At 38.0% G+C, this 23625-nt stretch overlaps 1 protein-coding gene across 16 annotated transcripts in view; it reads right to left on the reverse strand.

Annotated features, from left to right (window-relative positions):
- DOCK3 (dedicator of cytokinesis 3) overlaps positions 1–23625 on the reverse strand; it is a 508844-nt gene that overhangs the window by 127660 nt on the left and 357559 nt on the right. The gene's annotated exons all lie outside the window — the stretch shown is intronic.

Genomic DNA, 23625 nt, shown 5'->3' on the forward strand with positions numbered 1-23625 from the left:
TTGCATAAACAACACAGGTTAATTCCTGAAGTAAATTATTGGATTAAAAACCTGAGATACAGTGTTTATGACATCTGCAGAGGTGTCTCCTCATTCTCTTACTCCTGCCTGCTCCTTCTTAGGATTTCCCAATTTCCCATCTCTTCATCCCAAGGCTTCCCCATCAACTGCAACAAGAAAACTGAGCCATGGCAAAGACCAGGTATGTGATTCTAAAAGTAATTTACTTCTCCTGTGCCTACAATCATGTACTCACCACATATATGTGGTATCAGTGAAAAGGTCAATATTAAAATATTGTCTTAGAATTATAAGATTTAATATCAATTTCACAGGTTGCATACTTTGTTCATGTATTCATTTGTTCATTTAGTCAAATAGTTACTATGTTCTGGTGCTAAACATGGGAATACAAATGTTGACAGGATACATACAAGGTACTTTTCTTCATAGAGCTTGTCATTCTGGTAGACATATACAGAAATGAAGCTCAGAAAATATCTGGGCCAGATACAAATGAGATTTTTTTCAGCCAGAAGGTTGGATGGCAACAAAGAGAGAATGCGCATAGAAGGAGCAGGAAAAAGGGCTTTGGTCTGAATCCTGAGGGACGTTGATATTTAGGAAGAAAGAAGTAGAACTAGCAAAGTAGACACAGGGACAAATAGGAAAACAAGAAAAATGAGGAGGAGGTGGGATGCTATGCTAGTCAAGGGAAGAAAATGTCTGAAAGAGGACGGAGGGGTCAGTGAGGTCCAAGGCCAGTGAGAATCACATGAGATAAGCACAAGAGCGTCCCTCTAGCTGTTCAGAACAGAGACTACTGTGATTCTTGCAATAACTGTTTTAGTGGGATGGTAGAAACAGCCCAGTGTGAGGAATAAGAAGTGAGGAGATAGAAACAATGAGTCTAGACTACTCTTTAATAAATGGCTATGGAAAGGTAAAAGTGATGAACTTATATTTGAATAGGTACATTGGGTTGAGGGAGGTCTTTATTAACATGTGGGATAACACATATGTTTATATTTAATTAGTTGTCAATAATTTCAACAGAGCAAAGAAATTTCAACAAATAGTACTCAACAATCCATATGAAAAAAACTAAATCCTTGATTTAGTTTGCCTTGATCCTTGCCTACAAAAGATTAACTTGAATGGATCACAGACATAAATATAACAGCTAAAACTCTAAAATTATAAGAAAACACAGAAGAAAATGAAGACAAGTACCTTTGTATATATTATTCATATTTGTATTTCCGTATTTAGCATAAAAGAGAAAAATCTTTGTGATCTCAGATTATTGAGTATCATGAATCACAACAAAATGATAAACTGAACTTTTCCAGAATTAAAACCATCTTCTCTTGAAAAGACACTGTTAAAGTGCAAAGACAAGCTATCGACTGAGAAAATATTTATAAAAACTCATCTAAGAAAGGACCGTATTAAGAACATATTATGGAGTTCTGAGAGTTCTTTATAAGTAACAACTCAATTTAAAAGTGGACAAAAGATCTGAGTAGATCTTTCACCAAAGAACATACAGGGATGGCAAATAAGCTCAAGAAAACATTAATCATTAGAGAAATGCAAATTAAAAGTATAGTGAGATACCTCTACACACCTATGACAATGGCTAAACTAAAGATGAAGTATGCCAAGGGTTGGTGAGAATGTAGAGCAACTAGACCTCTCATAAACTGTTGAGGGGAAGGCAAAATGGTATAGCCAGTTTAGAAAACAGTCTGACAGTTTCTTATAAAGTTAAACTTAGACTTATTATATGATCAAATCATTCTACTCCTAGGTATTTACTCAGGAGAAATGAAAACTATGTCCACACAGAGGACATATACGTGAATATTTATACCAGCTTTATCACAACAGCCAGATCGCCAGAATAGCCATAAGGAGATGAATGGACAATCCAAATAATGGAATCTCCATACAATGGAATATTCCTTCACAATAAAAGAACTACTAAGATGTATAATAATATGGATGAATCTCAAAAACATATGCTAAGTGAAAGAATCCAATCAGTCACAAAAGACCATATACTGTATGTCTCCACTTATATTATAATCTGGAATAGGCAAACTATAAGGAAGGAAACTAGATCAGGAGTTGTCAGGCCTGAGGAAGGAGGGCAGGGAATGACTGCAAAGGTGCATGAAGGAACTTTCTGGGTGGTTTCACAACTATAAATGTGTTAAAAGTCACCAAACTATGTATTAAAAAGAGCAAATTTTACTATATGTAAATTACAGTTCAATAACCTGACTTCAAAAAAAGATGGGGCACACTGAAGAACATTTGCTTTTAATAGGACAATGTTTGTAGACAGTGAAGTCCTAAAGACAGAGGAAAGAGAAAATAACTGACAAAGGAAAAGGTAGTTCCCACCTCCTTGGGAAAACAGAGAATCAAGGAAAGAATGGAGGAGGAAACAACATGTATAGATACACATAAGTTAGTAGTTTTAGTAATGGAAAGTTGAGGTTTATCAAAGGAACAGGAGATAAGAACATCAAAGTAACATCTTTCTGTTACTGTACTGGATCTATCCTAACATGTATATTTGCATTTAACAATCACCCAGTTAGCTCTTAACTTGATACACGAATAGAAAAACATTGGAAGTTTATGTCTTCTCAAGAGAATTTATCATTACTTCTGCACTCTTTGTTGAAGGAACACCTGCAACTGCTCTATCACATTACCAACCGCTCAAGGACAGACATCTACAAAGCAGGCTGTTGTTGGAGCTGCTGGACATCCACAGAAGGGTATATGATTTGGAGGGGCTACATCAAGCTCTGGTCCAAAGAAAAAGGGTACATAAAGCAAATTCCTGAGTGGACAGGGTTGCTGGCCCTATCAGAACCCAAGAACTTCTCTTTCTCAACAGTGAGAGGAGGCCCCTCAGTTCTCACAGTGCCCACAGGACCTTCACATGTCCTAGAGCCTTTTATGCTTCCGGTTTTGCCTGGCCTTCTTCACAATTTGTGAAACTGAAAATAACTTTTTTTTTCATTTCATAGGGCTGAGGATATACATCTAGTTATTTCCTATTTTGCTAGCTTTTCCAATGGGAATGATAAACAAATAATGCTTTCTGTTAACATTCACACTATTTGAAGGCAAATATCTATCCAATGTTTCCTGAAGTGGCCCTCCCCTGACCAAAAAAAGTGGGAAATACTGCATTAAACATGGTTAAACAGTTTTCTATCCTCTAGGACTTTTCAGAGGCTTAAAATACTATATGTTTTAATATCAATGGGACAGATGACATTTGTCTCCACAAGCTGCTTTTATGTAAGGCAATAGAGTCTGTACAAAGTTTGATAAATGCTGATCAAATCTACTTGCCAATGAGAGCTACAGCAACCACTCACATTTCCCAAAGGTCTGAAAGGAACTGTAGCCAAGAGAGTAAAATTTATTAATGAGATTTTAGGAACATCACCTATATGAGAGCAACAGGTCAATTTTCCTCTTTGGTAAGAAATATGGGTAAGAAAACTTCAATTCTTTCAAAAGAAAAAAGAGATGGTATTAAATTCTTACTTTTCAATAAGCAACATAGTAAGAGAACTGCTCCACATTTAGTTGTCTTTATGATGAGCTATGCATGAAGAGTATATGAAGTTATATTAATTTTATAATTTCATATTATTGAGCATGTTGCTACAAATGAATTCCATAATTTGAATCTGTGGCAAGTCTAACAGAGTGTTTCAATTTTAAGATGACTTGATTTTATGAAAGTTCTAATTCACACACTCATACACATCTCTGTCAATAGGAATTCATGCATCCCTACAGCAAATGTTCAGTGGCCACCAATAAGATGCCAGCCTATGTTGAGGCAGAGAGTCTCTGATACTTAGGAAGGATATTTCTTGAAGACTCTGTTTTGGAAATACAAGCATGTTCCTTAAATAAGTTCAGAGGAATTCTTTCAACTCTTTCAATTTAATCTTCATGTTTCTCATTTGGTTCTCTGTGGAGATGGATAGCAACTACTTAACATCTCTTTCCTGATAATCTCCCAGGTGCTTAAAAACAGACAAGTAGCCCCAAGGCCATAATACATAGCACAATCAAACAGATTAAAAAATCTCTAGTATTTCCTCACAGATTCATTTTCCAATTTAGATCATTTGGCTTTATTTTTCAAGTTCTTCAAGTTTTCCCACTTCATTCTGAAGCACAAGAGCAGAAATGCATAAAGGGGTTTCATAAAGGCAAACCAGTACTGTGGCTTTCAAATTTATTTTTAGTATCAGCTTTTTCTCTTCAATAAAACCTTACACTGTTCAATATATGCAAAATTGATAAAGATGGCTACTTTAGCTCAAAGAGAGGAAAGGCTGGGGGTGGGGGAAAGAATCCTCCCAATTTAGGCCTCTCTCCTAACCACCACCTGCCCTGAGACACTTCAGGGCTCCAAAGAATACTTTTGTAACTTTGTAAAATTCAAGGATTCATTCCAGCCTTCTTCCCTCCTTTTCATTCATTTCAACAGGCATTCATGAGCCTCTACCATATTCCAGAAACTGAGATGGATACTGGGAATAGAGAAATGAATGGTGCCTCCCTATCCTCAAGATTTTGAGTCTACTGGGAGACAGACACACATAAACCCAAAATTACAACACAATGTGAAAATGCTAGAATTACACAGAAAGGGGCTACTGACAAATTCTATTGGGATAGGGATAGGCTGCCCAAATGAGATACTGTAAAGTATTCTTGCAATATTGCTAGGCTTTCAGTATTTGGTAAGATGTAGTTAGAGATGAAAAGAAGGGGATTCTAGGAGAGTGCTCCAAGTGCAGATTCTCAAAGGTCTGAGGCAGCTTGATGGTGAAAAGGATTCAACCATGAGTTAGGAGGGCACTGGAGATCTGAGGAGTGGTCAAGGATGCTATGCAACACAGAGTGGACAAATTCAAAGTGGACTTGTATGTGAGTGTTCTCCAAACTTGGCTATTATCAGAAGTAACTGGCAACTTATTAAAATACAGATTCCTGGACTCCGTCCCATGTTTTCTGGATCAGAATCTTTATAGGAGGATGCCTGGGTGGCTCAGCAGTTGAGTGTCTGCCTTTAGCTCAGGGTGTGATCCCTGAGTTCTGGGATCGAGTCCCACATCGGGCTCCTTGAGAGGAGCCTGCTTCTCCCTCTGCCTGTGTCTCACCTCTCTCTCTCTCTGTCTCTCAGGAATAAATAAATAAAATCTTTATTAAAAAAAGAATTTTATAGGAAAGGACTCAGATTTCTGGAGAGAGTGCAAAAATCTGCATTTTAAAAAAAGTCTCGGTTTTTAGGATTAGCAAGTTTGGAAAATCCCCATTACGCCCTAGAGAGGCCCAGGAAGTTCACCTATGAGAAGCAGTGTTGACCATCCTAAGTTCTTAGAATGATTACTTGGGCCACAAAGTTGAAAGCAAGTTGAACATAGAAAATACTCTGAAGACAACTAGAATAGCCCCAGAAAGCTATGATGCAGTTTGGGAACAGAAGAGAGGAGAATGGATGTAAGATACAAACTGACCACATGCAGTAGTTGACTGGATGTGGTAGTAACCAGGGAAGATAAAAAGTTCAGACATGTATGTTGAATTTGAAGTCTCCGTAGAATATGCAGGTGAAAAAAAAAACAGGAGGATTAAAGCCCAAGTCTGAAGTTCAGGGGAAAAGACATGGGTGGGAGATGAAGCTCTGGATACCCAACAACTTGCTATAGCAACATGCAGCAGCAGCCACTTACTATCTTTTATATACTGGGCATTGTTGTTTTATTTATTTGAGAGAGAGCATGTACAACATGTACAAGGGAGGGGCAGAGAGAGAAGTAGAAGCAGACTCCTCGCTGAGCAGGGAGCCCAATGCAGGGCTCCATCCCACGATCCTGGGATCATGACCTGAGCCCAAGGGCAGACACTTAACCAACTGAGCCACCCAGCGCCCCTGTACCAGGCATTGTTTAAACTGTTTCTTTTCTAGCCTAATTGTATTTAATCCTCATAACAGATATTTAATCTCTGAAGAAACAGAGACAGAGGTGCAAAGTTCCTGGTGTGAGATCAGAAAGTAGAGAGAGAACAGTGAAGTTGGAATTATAATCTGAATCTGTTTGACTTCAAAGCCCATACTTTATCTGTATTTCATCCTGTGAAATGAGCATTGGGAAAAAAAAAAAAGTGATGCGGGAGCGGGAGAGGGATTCCATGGGTAATGCTTGCCCATGAAATACACAGTGAATGTCTGTGTCACATGGGCTCCCAGAGGTGCTGCCTGAAGGAAATCCAGCTAACCCCATAATCCCTATTACCTACAGGGGACACTTAACCCATTTGATTAGAAAATTATATGAACTAGGGGTGGTAGAAGGGGAGGAGGGCGGGGGGTGGGTGAATGGGAGACGGGCACTGAGGGGGGCACTTGACGGGATGAGCACTGGGTGTTATTCTGTATGTTGGCAAATTGAACACCAATAAAAAATAAATTTATTATTAAAAAAGAATTTTGATTGAGATTTCACTGAATCTATATATTGGTTTATGAAGAGGATTTTAATATATATATATAAATAAATATATATATTTAATGTAAAAAAAAGAAAATTTATGCTAAACTCTCATCCCAGTTCTGCTGGTGACACTTAGTCTGTTTGAAGTTTATGGCACTCCCATCCAGGAGACTGAGAGGTGATGGGAACAATGGTTTGCCTGATTTGGAACAAGCAGAGACTTGAATGACAAACAATCCCAGGAAACAGATTCTTTTCATTTTCTCTGAAGCAAAAGAGACACATGAGTAAACCTGTTATCACATATTCTCCAATATGTGATAATAGTAAACCTATTATCACTATTCTTGAATAGTATTTTTCTAATTATACAGCCCCTACAGGGTCTTTAGAAATCATGTACTTCTCATGAAATCAAACTAAATGGTAGCTTAATGATCAGTTATGTGGGAAGCTACAGTTTTTTACTCTAATGATTTACGCTCTCAGTCCAGGATCAAGCTCCCAATTCTAACAACAAAAAGCACATATATGAGTAAATGGGGGTGCAATGAGGGTGAAGTTTTGCTGACAGGACAGCACAATGCTGAGTCAGTTCATCTTTGTCACCTTCAACATTCAAGTCAAAATGCTTCTAAGAAAAGTGTATATCCATGTGGCAAAGTTAGGCAGAGGGAATGACCCTGCCTTTTGTGTTTTTCTAATTACATCTATGGGGTCTAAAGAAGTATCACACCTTTATAGTTCTTAGTTGTAGGTAAAGCAGTCTGAAGTGTTATAGGAAAATAATCATATTAGCCCTTGATGCCAAATAAGCAATGTTAGAACAGTGGTTTGCTTCTCTGTATTCAAGGACAGCTCTTTAGTCTGGCATAGACAAATGCACCCTTCATAGATAGGTCCTTTGGAACTTCTTAAGAGTAACTCAGACTTAGTAGTTCAGAAAGAATGCTAAACAAATAATTTAATGAAGGCTGAAAAAGACCATTTCTCTAAGAACACATTCATCAAGTGTATAGAAGGAATACTACTTCATAATTTATCTGACTGTACTTAAATATATGGCCAAGCACTATCATAGAAAAATAAAGCACTTAAGAGCAAATCACTGATAACATGATCTAATGTCTTTCTATTTATTTATTACAATGTTTCCCAATGTATTTACTATGCAAACTGGAAAGACTCAAATAAATGCTAAAGTGTGCTTACATACTAAGGCTTCATGTAAAAACTGTCTTGGCAGTAATACAGAAAAATGACTGTCTTTTATGAAAGATCATACCCAACATAGTCCAATCATGGTGTTTCCTAATGGATATTCTACTAACTAGAAAAAGATGACCACAAAAATTCACTCTTTCACTAGTAGGTTGTGACTGCAAGTAAAACAAACTTTGAGCAAACGTCACTCTCTCCAGGAATTCAGTGCATGAAACTTTTCAGTCTTCACAGTTATGCTCTGGAAATTTCTATACGGCATAATGTAAATGAAACACACACCAAGGTTTTGAACAGGATGACAGCAATTATCAACGCGTGTACTACATTTTATAAAATTTATCAGCATTTTTTCATACATTACCTCATATGATATGCAGGAACCTGGCAGGAGTACTCCAAGTTTTCAATGGAAAGAGTATCTTCCTGACCCTGCTCCCTTTCTCCCTTGTCACCTATATTTATATTGATAATATTTTGTTCTGTGCTTTCCTGTTCTTTGTTCAGAATATAAACAGTTTTGTCTCTTAAATTTCATTCATTTACTCACTACACGTTTTTCTGTTTGGCATGATATAGAGTAAGAAGAATATATATTCACAGATGGAAGCAAAATCATAGCATTTGCCTGAGGTTTTTCATGGTCTGCTATTTCTCTCTCTCTCTCTCTTTCTCTCTCTCTCTGCTACAGACTTGGGATATTGTAACTACATAAGTCCTCTAAGGATACCAGAATATACATTATTTATATTTATTAGCTTGTTCTTGTCACTATTTCTGCTGTTGTTTCTATGCTTCAATGAGGCTGTTTTGCTGTTTAATATATTATATGTCAAGAGGGAATCCTGATGGGAATAGCAGAGCTTACAGAAACCAAAATAAATATACACAGGAGAAACAGAAAAATCTTGATTGTTTTCCGAGTGGAAGCTAGAAAACTGAGCCAACTTGAAAGCCCAATGAATATTTAAATCCATCAGACATTTTACTAGACATTTTCTAAGCTTTTAAAGAATAACACTGAGAAGCCCAGAAATAATCTCAAGGAACAACAGCAAATAAAGATTTCCTAAGTACTAAAACTGAAAGTATTTAAAAACTCTAATTTTTTTCCAGGAAGTTTAAAATATAGGAACAATGTTCACTGTAACTATGTCAAATTCTCTTTTATTCTTCCTTAATATGGGACAATTAGTGATGTCATTTTTTGATACATATATCTGCTTTATTATCTCAGTTCATTTCAAAATGTGCAGTTGCCGTCACAATTGTCCATCATTACATGTACTGTAGATTTTATATGATTTTAATGTGGTAAAGATGTGCATAAATTGCTATGTCTTTGATTTTTTCTTTCACTTCTTATTTCATGACCCTCACTCAGATAGGCTCATCTGTGCTTGTAACAAAATAAGACCCACCAGCTACCACATGAGTGTGTACTTTCTTCCTTCCCAAGCTTTTCTCCTCACCTGTTTGTGTCCCTGTAGCTCACTGGGGTGCCTGCAGGAACCGATCCCCACCAGATTCAGTAAATGTTCATTGGGGATGGCCACCACTGAGGCAGGCGTGCTGGGTTCCTCGTGGAACCCAAAGTGATGTCATTTTTAAAAAAGATTTATTTATTAGAGGAGAAGTCCAGGGGAGGGGCAGAGGGAGAAAGAGAATCTCCAGCAGACTCTCTGCTGAGTGTGGAGGTGAAAGCAGGGCTTGATCTCACAACAACCTGAGCTGAAATGGAGTCTGGTGCTTAATCAACTGAGCCATGCAGGCGCCCCTAGTGATATTATTTTAAAAATAATATTATAGTAACATAGCTAATAAAGTATAGAGACAAGATTTCTACTCGTGTCTGGATTCTCCAAGCCTGTACTCATTCCCATTGTCTTCCGTGATATATATTTAAATGATGAAAATAAGAACATTGATCAAAAAGCAATAAATCAATTTGAAAGTAACTATACATCTCTAAATATTACATACCTATAAATGTACACAAATGTATACATCTGAGACTAAAAAAGGATTTTCTTGTTCTTAATTTTACTATTTTGCTTCATGTTTTCCCCTCCTCTTGATATTCCATGCCCACAGACTCAATCTACCCACCCTTTCTGCCATGATCCTTCACAACCAGTTCAGGAGATCACTCAGCCTACCAGGTTCTATGCTGTGCTGTACACAATATGGTAGCCACTAGCTGCATGCAGTTACTAGTATTTAAACTTAATTAAAATTAAATATAATTAGAAACTCAGTTCTTGGTCAGTGTTAAATAGCCACGTGAAACTAGTGGCTACCATGCACACCATAATGTTCTGCCATACATAGAACATTTCTATCATTCTGTTAAGTTCTATAGGGTCTGTGGGGGGTCAGTGGGACAAAAGACTCTGTACTGCATAGCAGCACTATTCCAAGGTACAAAATTATAATGCTAGCAACACTAGAGCCAGTCTGCATAGGCAGGGTTTGAGGGTTGGAGGAAAGGTGTTCAGAGGGCCAGATTTAGGAATGACACTCCCTAGGTGCAGACATTCTTAGTTCCTAAAGCTTAGAAATGGGCATGTGAGAGGTAAGTTGACCTCTGAAAACCTAGCAACCAAAGCATAGATAAGGAGTGGTCTGCACGGATGGGCTAGGCCAAAATTCTGTGAGCCAGGAGCATATGGCCAAAGTGAGACAGTCTGAGACGTCAATAGCCAAGGATATGGGACAAGAATCCAGGAAGTCCGATAGAATATAAAGAAATGCCAGTGAGCACGTCCCATGTGGTCTGCCCTCTGGCCCTTTCCAAACTTTTTCTTGAGAGAGAGGCAGCCTTGTAGCTTCATGAAAGAAGGTGTACTAAGGTCAGAGATTTGTTCTACCTGTGCTTGTGGCTGGGCCAAGACAGCCAGATACTTGTGCAGGCTTGGAATGGGGATTTGGTAGTTTCTGAGTACTTTGATCAGTGTAGGGTGTACAATATTTTTCAGTAAACATAATCTCTTTTCTGCATTTAGAATGCTGCAGCACAAATTCACTACACATGTTAAGACAGACTTAGCTAACTCTTGCCTATCAGCCAGGCTACTCTGGGTATTTTTAAGGCACATATAGAGTCAGACTTTACCTTTCCCATGTCTTGTATGTAACTCCTATAGAGTGAGGTGGACCAAAAATAAATGGGCAGATTCTGAAGCCCAGGTCCTTTAGGAACAAGTCCAGGTATCTTCAGTAACCTTCCATCTCTAGGCAGGTCAACCTGTATTATCACCCCTATACGCATCTTCTGCAAACATAGCTTGAACTATACAGGACTTCCTTTATTTTTTTTTTAATTTTTTTTTTATTTTATTTATTTTATGATAGTCACACACAGAGAGAGAGAGAGAGAGGCACAGAGACACAGGCAGAGGGAGAAGCAGGTTCCATGCACCGGGAGCCCGACGTGGGACTCGATCCCGGGTTTCCAGGATCGCGCCCTGGGCCAAAGGCAGGCGCTAAACCGCTGCGCCACCCAGGGATCCCCAGGACTTCCTTTAAACAAAAAAAAAAAGATTTCACTTATTTATGAGAGAGAGAGTGTGCGTGCGCCAGCCAGGGCTCCTCTCCCTGTATTTTTTTTTAAAGATTTTATTTATTTATTCATGAGAGACACACACACACAGAGAGGCAGAGACACAGTCAGAGAGAGAAGCAGGTTCCATGCAGGGAGCCCGACTTGGGACTCGATCCTGGGTCTCCAGGATCACACCCTGGGCTGAAGGCGGCACTAAACCGCTAAGCCACCTGGGCTGCCCAGGACTTCTTTTCTTAAAAAAGAAATCTTCAGTACTGCTCCAGCTCTGCAGATGAAGCTCATAAGCTTCCACCTGGCAGACCAGACCCTCTAGCATTTGTCCTCTGTCTCCCTAGATTCTTTTACTTCTATCAACATACCTTGTTTCAGGCCAGATGGGCCTGCTTGTCTTTCTCTAAAAAGCATTCTTTTTTCACTACATCCTATCTTTCTACTTTCCTCTTCTGCTCAAACTCTGCCTATGCTTTGAGGCCTAGCTCAAACATGCAGTGTAATGAAGGCTTCTTTTTTTTTTTGTAATGAAGGCTTCTATGGCCCTGTCAGAAAGCATCTGTCCTCCACTAACATCTAACCATTTATGGCTATGCCTGTGACAGGCTAGCATTAGAGCTGGTGTGTACATATGTGACACCTTCTCTGTGCAGAAAAGAGTTAACATAGCAGGCCTGAGGCTGTTATCTTAGAAAGGTATGCTTTCAAGGTTAGCCTTTGGCTGACATCTGGGAATTTACTTCTTAAAGAAGTAAACAGAACAGTTAGGGGTGGCTCACTGTGCCTAGACTGTTTTTGTGGGCAATATGGCTTATGCTGAACATCGGCTTCCTTTCTGGGAATTCTGTACATGGTAATCAAAGAGTGCCTATGTGACAGCTCCCTATAAACATGGGATAATGAGTCTTTAATGGACTTCCTAGGGGAAAACACCGCACAGATATTGCTGCACTTTCAAATGCTGGAAGAGTGTGCTCTGTGTGATCCCTTTACGTGAAGGAGAAACCATAAGTAAGCCTGCACATGGATTCTTCTAAGCTTTGCCTGTGTTTTTCTCCCCTATGATCCAGCTCTGTATCCTTACTATGTCACTGTAATAAACCTAAGCTATGGATACAGCTATATGCTGAATCCCAGAAGTCCTTTTAATGAATGACCACTAGGGGTTGTCCTGAGGTTCTCTAACATATCCTTTAAGTCCAGCGTCCTTATCTGCAAAGTAGCAGGACAGTGTCTCCTGCAGCCCTCAAAGAATCAAGCATAGAGGCTTACAGCTTACAGAGACTTACTAAATAAAAATAAATTTTACCTAATGAAATCTTGACTTCTAATGACTTTATGTTTTTAAGGACAACACAATTAAAATATCAAGGTAGCTGAGAGCAAAATAAGAAATAATAAAAGGGTAGTTTTCCCCACAGAAGGCTCCTATCTGTACATACACAGCTTTTTTTCCTGCTTTAAAGGCTCTCAAGAGCTTCACAGCAATAAATGAATATTCTGAATGTGCCTGCTGCCGCCATAGGGCTCTGATGATATCTTAGCATCATGGAATCTCTCTGCTATCCTGTCACCCAGGCAAAGCTGGCAAAGATCATGCTACTTAAGTCCTAGGGAAGACTGCCTGCCAGGTGCCTAGCAAAAGCAGGGTCTCTGTGGTGGGAAGAATCTTTGCAGCGACAACCAATCTTTATATGCCCTTCCTGTCTTTCACAAGCCCAGCTAAAGCATATAAAGAACACTGATGTTTAGATTCAAGAGCAAAGCTTAAACATGTATAATAAAGATGATAACTGTGAATATTTACTGAAATTTACTATCTTCTAGGGCCTTGTTCTAGGGACTGTATTGTCACTTTAATTACGGAGACACTACTATTTTGTTTTTTCAAACAAAAGGTCTCACATATTTATTACTGAACCAACCTACTGGTGCAGCAGCAAAGTAACAGAAAAACCATCTTCTCAATAAAACATGTTGTTCAGGTAGTAGTGATGTTTACAGAGTGATATGATGCGAGCAAGTGACCTCACACAGCATAAATATGTGTGCCATCTCATGTGTGATTCCTTATAGACCCAGCTTGGTGGTACTCCAATGTCTCCTCTTGGAGTTATACTTGATTTCATTACCAATTTTCATCCAAATCCATTGGGGAATGTGATGATTCTGCTTTTGTTTCTTGGCCAGGAATCACCTGATACTGATATTTCTGTGAGAAGATATGGCAAAGAACAGTCAACTACACACACTACAATGGGGGAGAAAAGGCGAGATACTATTTTATAGTTGAGCAAATGAAGGCACAGAGGAGTTAAGCAGTGTAGCTTAGGAGGCAGCATTAACCATAGTAAGATAGGTAGGCTTGCTCTGTCAGGAGTGTGAGTTCAGAGTTTAACACAAGGGCAAGGACAAACTTTGGAAATCAAGTCCAGGAATCTTGATAGGTCCTGACTTACAGGAGTGAGGCGAGAGAATCTCAGGCAGAACTGGGATTGGCGATGAACCATGGGTGGGTTGAATTATCTTCAGGGGCAGTGGGATAAAGCCACAGACTGGTGATGGATGATCACACCCTGGTCAGAATCAGAGTGTGGAGCCAGAACTGACAGATGGAATAATGTGGATGCCAAGGCATAGCTACTAAGATAGCACAGGACCTGTTCCTAGGGGGCTATTTCTGCCTTAAAGGGGAGTTCTCAACTTGTGATCAGACAGGTTTCAGAAGCTCTGTGTACCCTCAGAAGATGGATGTAAAGGGGTTATGTTAATTGCTTGTGTGCACAAGCAATCTTCCAAGAATATAGTACCAAAGGATCCTGTTCTCCTCACTGGTTTACATCTGTGTCTTCATTCATCCATAAATCTTGCAAGCCCATGTGCGATACCAGGATGCTCTTCTGGGCATGGGAAGCTCACTGCAAGGTGATTCCTCCATTTTCTCTATAGCCATATATATATATTTTACTTTTGGCCCTACACAAATGTCACTAACCAATTAAGATAAATTAGGTCACTTGTAATTCTGAAGCTATCCATATGGTACTCAGCCTTATCAGTTTAAGCTATAATATACTCCACAAATTTCTTTTTTGTTTTGTTTTGTTTTAAGATTTATTTGAGAGAGAGACAAATTGTAGAGTGTGGGGGAAGGGCAGAGGAAGGGAGTCTTAAGCAGACTCCAAGCTGACTGGGGAGCCTGATTCGGGGCCCAATCCCATGACCCTGAGGTCATAACCTGAGCTGAAACCAACCAAGAGTTGGACACTTAACCAATTGCACCACCCAGGCAGGTGCTTCCATCCCACAAATTTCTTAATGGAAGTAAAAAGACGTTTCAGTGCAGAAATTCAAAGCAAACCAAGAAGTAAAACAACTTATATTTCAGGGTTTCTGAAGCAAATAAATGTTTAATTTTTGACCTCAGTTTTTCCTTCAGCTTTTCTCTTAAATCTGGGCTGCTGATGTGCTTCCAGTGATAGAACATTCAAACATCGAGAATCTGTATCTTAGGGGATTGCTGATGGAGAAATCTACTTATTTTTGGAAGGTATGGTAGGCAGTCACCAAGTACAGATCCCTTGGCTGCTGGAATCCATGACTATGACCATTAAGTCTCCTTAAAATTTTCTGATTTCTATCTTCTGGTGTTCCTGCAATCTGCTTGCCTATTCTTTCACAAATCCCTGTGACATTATGATGTAACAGAAATACAGGGGGTGGCGGGGGGGCAGACCGGGACTTGAATCCTGGACTGGACACCAGCAAACTGTTCACACTCCAAGTTGATGTAGGGACTGAATTAGGTGACATTGTAAAGCTCCTGGCATGGGGCTTGACACATCATATGTACCCAAGGAGTACTCACTTGTGTCCTTTTCTATTTCTCCTTTTCCACAAAGATTGATCTAAACCTTTAATTCTTCCTTAATCCTCAATGGAAAGTAAGTCTTTGGAGAAGGATGTATTCCAAATTTATCATAGCCTAATCCAATTTATTTGTGATTCTAGGCACTTCCATTCCTCCTCTCCAGCCCTTGTGTGACCATGCCCCATTGCACTATCTCTTCTCACTACCTTCATGCTCCCTTCTAAAAGCTCCTTCAGCCCTGCTGTTCTTTCTTTCTTTTTTTTTTTTTTTTACCAAACTTCTTCTGAGTATCCTCATCCCTGCCTCTACATTTCTGTACTACCCATTCAATCACCTGTTAGCTTCTTCTTATCCAATGGTTAAAACACATCATTTAAAACCTCCCGATAATCTCCAAATTTAGTCATTGTCATTGTGTCTCAAAGTAATTTTCCATCCACTAACTTCCAAACCTGCACTTTGGCTATAAAATTCCCATTTTTCCTTGTAATCATAGTTGAGCCCAGTCTCTCTCCTCTAAGACAAAATCCTATTGCAGTGGTCCTTAAGCCCGTCATAATGGTTCTGAAAGTCTGTCTTTCTGTCTTTAACAAGTGTCTGAATAATATCTTTCTTTAACAAAAGCCCTTTGGCGATCAGTGGATATCCCAAGCAGGGCCCTGACATCTCTGGCAGAAGCTTTCCACTGGCTCTAATAGACTGTGGTCTGCAGTAGCTGTATTTGAGAAGACTATAGCAGTTACTTAAATGATTTTTTGGGCCAGGATGGAGCAGTGGATCCTTTGAGAGCTCTCTTCTGTTGACTAGCAACTGGTGAGAATGAGCAGGCCAAGGTGTGCAGTCAAGTAGATGCTGGGACAGGAGTGGGACTGACTAACCTGCCTGAATCACTCTATATATGGCTTTGGCCTTGAGGCAGAAGTAGAAATGAGGGAAATGAGAGAATGCTTTTTATCTGAATTCATCTAGATTCTACACAAATTCATTTTTCTAACTGTAGAGTTAATGCTGGAAGTCCATCTTGATAGTTTATAACAAGTCATTATTTCTTTTGATAAATGTTACCATCTCACTTCAGGCTCTGTAACATTTTTGGGTTGCACATATAATACTCAAAATAGAAGTGAGGGAGGAATTAATGTGTGTGTATCGTGGCAATTTTCTAGTTTTCAATTTAAGTTGAAAAACTTGCTCAAAAGTTATTGCCACTTTATTCACAAAGGATTTTCCTTCTACCATAAGTTCTCTGTTTTATTCTCTAGTGTCTTGATGATTTTGACATCTACAATCTAGCAATTTTCTAATAAAGACTAATTAAATTTAGCCACAGAAGCAATTCTTATCATTTTGAATATACCTGAAATTAAAAAAAAAGATTTTATTTATTCATGAGAATATACAGAGAGGAGAGAGAGAGAGAGAGAGAGAGAGAGAGAGGGAGGCAGAGACACAGGCAGAGGGAGAAGCAGGCTCCATGCAGGGAGCCTGACATGGAACTCAATCCTGGGTCTCCAGGATTACGCCCTGGGCTGAAGGTGGCGCTAAACCGCTGAGCCACCAGGGCTGCCCTATACCTGAAATTTTTATACCTAAAATCATACTCTCTTAATGTGGAGTTGGCTTTTAAGACACCATGAACATGTAGTTTAGAATGTGAAAAAACAAAGGACCAAAATATTTCTAGGCAATATTTTAGGATTCCATTTAATTTACCTATGGGATTTTTATTTTTTAAAGGATTTTATTTATTAAATTGCAAGAGAGAGCGTGCACACATAAGAAAGGAGGAAAGGCAGAGGGAGAAGCAGGCTCCCCACTGAGCAGGGACCCTGACATGGGGCAGGATTCCAGGACCGAGATCATGACCTGAGCCCAAGGCAGCTGCTTAACCAACTGAGTCACACGGGCACCTCTATTTCTGGGTTTAGCTATACTTCTTTGTATTATTTTATATATCCTTAATTATTCATGATAAATTTCGTGTTAATATTTTCCTATTTTACATAAAAGGTAGAAATAATTTCTACTTTAGAGGCTATATTACCATTCCCCATCATCCTTTCTGCTATAGTTGTCATATGTACTACATGTACATACATTATAAATCTTCAAAAACTGTTATTTTTGCTTTAATAGTCATGTATTTTTTAAAGTTTAGAAGATAAATAAACTTTTATATTTACCCATATATTTACCATTTCCAGTGTTCTTCAATCATTTCTGAAAATATGGGTTTTGCTCCAATTCTTTCCTTTAGCCTGGAGAATTTTGGTTAGCATATCTTGAAGTGCAATTCTGCTGGTGATATATTCTCTCTCTTTTTCTTTATCTGAAAATGTCTTTATTTTGCCTTCATTCTTGACTTTTTCCACTAGATATATAATTTTGTGTTTGTTCTTCAACACTTTAAAGATGTTTTTCTTTTTTTTTTTTTTCTAGGGTAAGTTGTTTATTAATCCCATTTATTATCACTGTCTTAATATACCACAAAAATAATTGTTTATTTTTCTTAATAAAACATGCATAATGGATAATGAGATTGTTTTCCAGTGAAGCCTGTCTTGTTACCAGGGTTTACTGATCTTATTGATATGCAAGGAAATTCTGTAAATCTCTTTATAGCTTAGTGTAGGATAGGTAGCAATGACAACATTGAAAGCTATTGTTTTGAAGGGCAGCAAGCTATTAGAGATTTGTCAGTAGAAATATAACGTCTGCAGTCGGTGCATTTTGGAAACATGAAGAGGTTACAAGACATTAGCAAAAAAATATCTGAAATAAAAATGAGGGGGGATGTGATGATTATAATCTTATGACCACAAAAGTGAAGGAAATCAAGAACACAGTAGGAGTTAGACCACATACTGGATAGAACAGTGGCTCCCAGAAGCCCTAATTATAGGGTCCTCTCTCACTGCTAAAAAAAAAATAATCATATGAAAATTAGTAAAGAGAAGTTAGAGATGAAAACTTAGTCTAGTGGTTCAGTTGAACTACTTTGGAAGAAGTCTGAAAAGGTTTGGAAAAGAATTATATTGCAAAAGCTAAAATCAAGAGATAAACAAATTGCATTATATGTAAAATGTTTATGTAAATCCTCACACTGGGAGTAGACTAGGAAGAGGCTGGAGTAGGAAGATCCTAAGTTTAGCTTATCCCACAGATATACCTAGATAACAGCCATAGTGGTGTAACTAACCCAGAAAACCACTTAAAGACTGGTAGAACAGACTCTCCACAGTTAAGCATAGAGCATACGCCACCTTGAAAATGGTTGGAAGGGTAGAGATGTGGTCAGAAATGAGACTAACCTTTCAAATTAACCACAAATGGTAGGGACACCACAAGCACAAAGAAGGGAGAGGAACAAACTCCATACCATGTACCCAGACACAGAGGTGGGAAAAGATGTTTTTCTACTTTCTTCTGGTCTCTATAGTTCCTGATAAGAAGCCCACAATCACTTGAATTGTATTTTCCCTGTATCCCTGTATACAATGTGACATTTTTTACTAGCTACTTTTAAGACTGTATTTTTTTTATTTTTTGGTTTTAAGTAGTTAGACAATTATGTGTCATTTATCCAGTTTGGTGTTTAACAGGCTTCTTAAATCTGTAAATTCATGTCTTTCACCAAATTTGTTGAAGTTATTTGTTATTATTTCTTCAAATGTTTTCTCTGACCCATTCTTTTTTTCTCCTCTTGAAATTTCAGTGTGAGCCTTTTGAAATTGTCACCCTATGGTTTTGTTGTTTATTTTGCTACATTTCAATATTTTTCTTTTTTCTTTAGACTGGATAATTCATATTGGTATTTATATTCACCGATTCTCTCTGCTACGATCTCTTGGTTCAATTAACCTCACATCCAGAGATATTTTTATTCCAGATATTCTTAATATAGATATTGTATTTTTCAGTTATAAAATTTCCATATGGTTATTTAAAAAAGTATTTTATATTTTTGTTGAGATTTTTACTATTTATTAATTCATTGAATATGTTATAACAGCAGCTTTAAAAGCCCTATCTGATAATTTCAACATCTGAGTTATCTCAGGAGTGGCTTCTGTTGATTGCCTTTTCACCCAAGAATGGGTTGCATTTTTCTGGATCTTTGTCATGTCCTAAAATTTTAGACTGTATCTTGCACATTGTAATTGTTGTGCTATGGAGATGCTGGATTCTTTTATAGTTTCAAGAGGGTTAGTATTTTTGTTTTAATAAGAATTAGCTTGGTTAGACTTAATCTGTAATGTTTCTCCTATGATTGATGACAAGTCTCAAATATCAGTTTTCAGTTTTCTTTCAGCCTTAAGTTGCTGTCTTGAGTTTTTCTTGCCTATTTGTGGTTCAGGAATCAACCTGCTGACATGGGCAGAATTCATATAGAGAATTTGGGACTGTCCATCTCCTACACTCTCTCCTCTCCAATACTCTCTGCAGTGGTCATGCTTGCTCTAGACTCCATCCCTTGGTTCCTCAGACTAAAAATATGACAGGCTTTCTGCAGGAGTTTTAGCTACCCCATGGTGTTCTGAGACCATACTCAGACAAAAACCACAAAAGCAGGAAATTCAACATGTGTTGATTCCTCTCTCCACGTTTTTACTCCCCTCCAATATTGGCCTGCTTTTGTTCATTCTGCAGAACCTTAAGGTGATTGTTTTTTGGTTTTTAACCAGTGTTAATAGGTAATCGTGAGAGGTCTTGCCTGTTAGACCACCACAACAGAAATGAAACCAGCATAGTTCTACCTTTAAGGCACCCTCATTTCTCATCTATCTATCTATCTATCTATCTATCTATCTATCTAGTTTATTTATTTATCCTTAAATTGGCCAAGGGTAAGGAAACTGATATAATTTCATCCCTTGGCTCCACCTTATTAATTTGGAAGTCATTTTGAGATCCACTGATGAGAGGATGGTAGACAAGAGGTCTTTCCCCTGGAAGACAGCCCCATAGTATTTATATTCACGTTCTCAGTAAGACCTACGCTGAATACTTTATTCAAGATAGCAAATACTCCCTTACAGTTTACTTCTTTATATTAAAATAACATTTACCCCTCCAAATATACTATACACTTTATTTATTTATTTATTGACTGACTCCTGCTACCAGAACGTAAGCTTCACGAGAGCAGGAATTTTTGTGTGTTCTATTCACTGCCATATCTCTAGAGACTGTAGCAGTGGAAGCACATAGTAACTGCAAATTAAATATCTGATTTATAAATAAACGACTACACCAATCTACTATAACTTCTACTTCTGGTACCCCTTAATTCTCCATAAGCCTCTCTAGGCAGGGATATTTTTTGTTTTTTTGAACTTAGGTCAGAAGCATTAGTTGCACTGTGCATTATCATCTAAATAGAGCAGAAAGCAAATTTCTTCTAAACAAAGATCTTCTTAAAGAACGTGACCATTTCTTTAACTGTTTTCATTTAAACTCTGTAACACACTGTATTAAAATTTTTTTGTCGCCTGACAGCTAAACTCAGAGCATGATAACCACTGGCAACTTCTAATGTTATTCTCAGATGAAAAAAGACATGGGTTTAACCATAGACCAAAGTACATGTCTAAAGGAAGTTTCACTTTGTGTATTCCTTAGCAGATTTTCACTTTAACGTTTCTGAACAAGACCTGATGCCCTGGGCATATATATGAAAGCATGCTGGGTTGGCTTGGCCACTGGAATGAAATATATTAGGTTTAAACCAGATTTACATTCATTCCATATTTTCAATTTTGTGTTACATAAGAAAATATATTAATGAAAAAACTTGCAAAATAATAGGATTATATAGAGATTCACTCAAATATTTGTGTGTGGGTTTCTCCATCCACAGGTCCCTGGCTTTCTTTATATGAGAGAGAGTGAGCTAATTTTCATATCCATAGATCTCTAATATCCAAGGAAGATATGCATATTGACAATGACTCTAGAGATCAGAATAGAAAAGGAAAGTGATGGTGACAGTCACCTAAGCCAGGGTACTAGCTCCTCTTATTTCTCCTGGGACTCACAGGAAAATCCTTGGACTGGGAGTGGGGTGGTGGTGGGGGGTAGAGGGAGAGGTGGGGAGTGGAATGTTGGGTAGTGAGCTGGAGGCTATGTCCCAGACCAAGTTAAAGGAGGGTAGACCATACCATGGGGCCCTGAGTGGAAGGACCAGGACTGAACTTCAGGTCCCTCACTGGCTGTCTGAGCTCCTGCCAGTAAGATCCAGTTGTATTGTAAGACATGACCTTTTTCGCAGAGGGAAGCAAAACTGTTTGACTTAATAAACAAAATTCTCACACATCATTTTAAAAGAAAATTCCTCTCCATAACACCTGAGATTTTCACAGAGGCAAATTATCTCATTTGAGTAGCACACTGGACTCTCAAGGAGAGTTCTGTACTTCAACTATAGAAACAGCTGATTTTCAAGAAAAAGTTAATTCCACACAAGGGTATTCAAAAGCTGAATAAACTCTAGGAGAATAATAAATAAGCATTTTAGCTTGCTTTGCACAGCAGCTATGAGAAGATAGCTAACATAAGTGTTTTCATGTGATAATAAAGAAAAGATGAAGTTTTTGAAGGCAACTTTGTGTTCCCAAAGCCTAGCAGAAAAATCTGGCATACGGAAGGCTCTTTAGGGAAAGCCAGTTGAGTGATGAAATCAATCACTGGTACCCTGAGAATTTAGAGCACTTTGCTAAATTGGTAAAGGGCCAGCAAGAAAACTAGGCACATTAAGAGAGGGCCAGCATGTAACCAGAGGTACACAAAAAATAAGCTAGTTACCCAATAACACTCCTTGCATGAAAAAGGAAATTCACATAATAGAATAAGTGAATCCATACAGAACCAAATATAAACCATAACACAAATTCAATTCTAAAAAAAAAATTATTTGTACTATTTTGAGGAGGTAATTATGTGGTAATTATTAACTAGATTAAGATAACGGTTAATGATCTTAACAGATATGTATTCAGAAAAAAATTAAGGCAATGCATTCCTTTTATAGACGGGGAACCTATGATATTGGGGAAAAATACAAAGGACATTTTAAACTCTGGCCTTTTATAGGCTTTCTTCTTCTATTACCTAATTGTCACTTAACACAAAGCAGATGTATATTCCACACTGACATCTGGAGCTGGCCATTTGATGAAGGGGAGAAATATAAATGAAACATTCTGGTCTATTTATCTACTCATATAGCAAAGTCAGTGTTTGTTATAACTTCCTATAATTGTCTCTCTCCTAAGAAAGTTGCCAGTCACTTTAAGAAAGTATCACTACCAAAACTTTAAATGTCTGTCAGTTCAAGAATTCTTTTTAGGAATTTTAGTCCCTTAAAAATTATTGAAGATTATAATGTACATTATATGCATACAGACATATATTTTTGACCCCCACAAATATAACCCATACTAAACATACAACTGTAAACTTGCTGTTTTCACTGAAGAATATTTCACTAACTTTAAAAATATATAGAACAGGTTGATGTAGAGATAATCCCTGCTGTAGGCAGATTCTAATATGGTCCCCCAAAATTTCCTCCTCAATCTTGGAGTTTCATAATCCCTGTGACTGTAAATATGGTGGCATTTACTCTCATGATTAGGTTATGTTATATGACACAATTGAATGCAAGATAGGGAGGCTGACTGGGTGAGTACGACTTGTGCCATGAATCTTTTAAAAGTGCAGAATTTTCTTCTGCTAATTGCAGAAAAGACAGTCAGAGGTTCCAAGCATGGAAAAGATTCACTGCACTGCTGATAACCTAAAGATGAAAGGGGCTGCATAGCAAGGAAAGCAGGTGACCTTTAGCTGCTGAGAGCAGCTCCTAGCTGAAAGCCAGCAAGGAAATGGAACTTCAGTCCTACAACTACAAGAAACTGAATCCTGCCAACAACAACCAAAGATCTTGGAACCATATTCCCCTCAGAGTTTTCAGACTAGAATGCAGCCCAGCTGACACTCTGACTTCAGCTTTGTGGTACCCTGAGCAGAGAACCCAGTCATGTCTTGGCAGACTTCTAACTGACATAATAGTGAACTAAAAATATTGGTATTCTTTTATCCATAAAATTTGCTATACTTTGCTGTGCAACAATTGAAAATTAATTCAGTTCCTCTCTCACTTCTTTCACCTCAATCTTTTCAAAGGTTATACTATTATTTAGTTATCTCTCTACTTATAGACATTTAGACTGCTTCAAGATATCTGCTATTACAAAAATAACACTCATATATGAACCCAAGTTTATTGATGTCAAGTTGTTCACAGTATAGGTATACAATTAAAAAAATGTGTTCTATGACTCCAAAAACACAAGCAACACAAGAAAAAAAAAACAGATAAAGTGGACTTCATCAAAATTAAAAACTGTTGTGCATCAAAGGACATT

This window comes from Canis lupus, chromosome 20, assembly GCF_003254725.2.
Source record: "Canis lupus dingo isolate Sandy chromosome 20, ASM325472v2, whole genome shotgun sequence".
In the NCBI taxonomy this organism is placed as follows: Eukaryota; Metazoa; Chordata; class Mammalia; order Carnivora; family Canidae; genus Canis; species Canis lupus.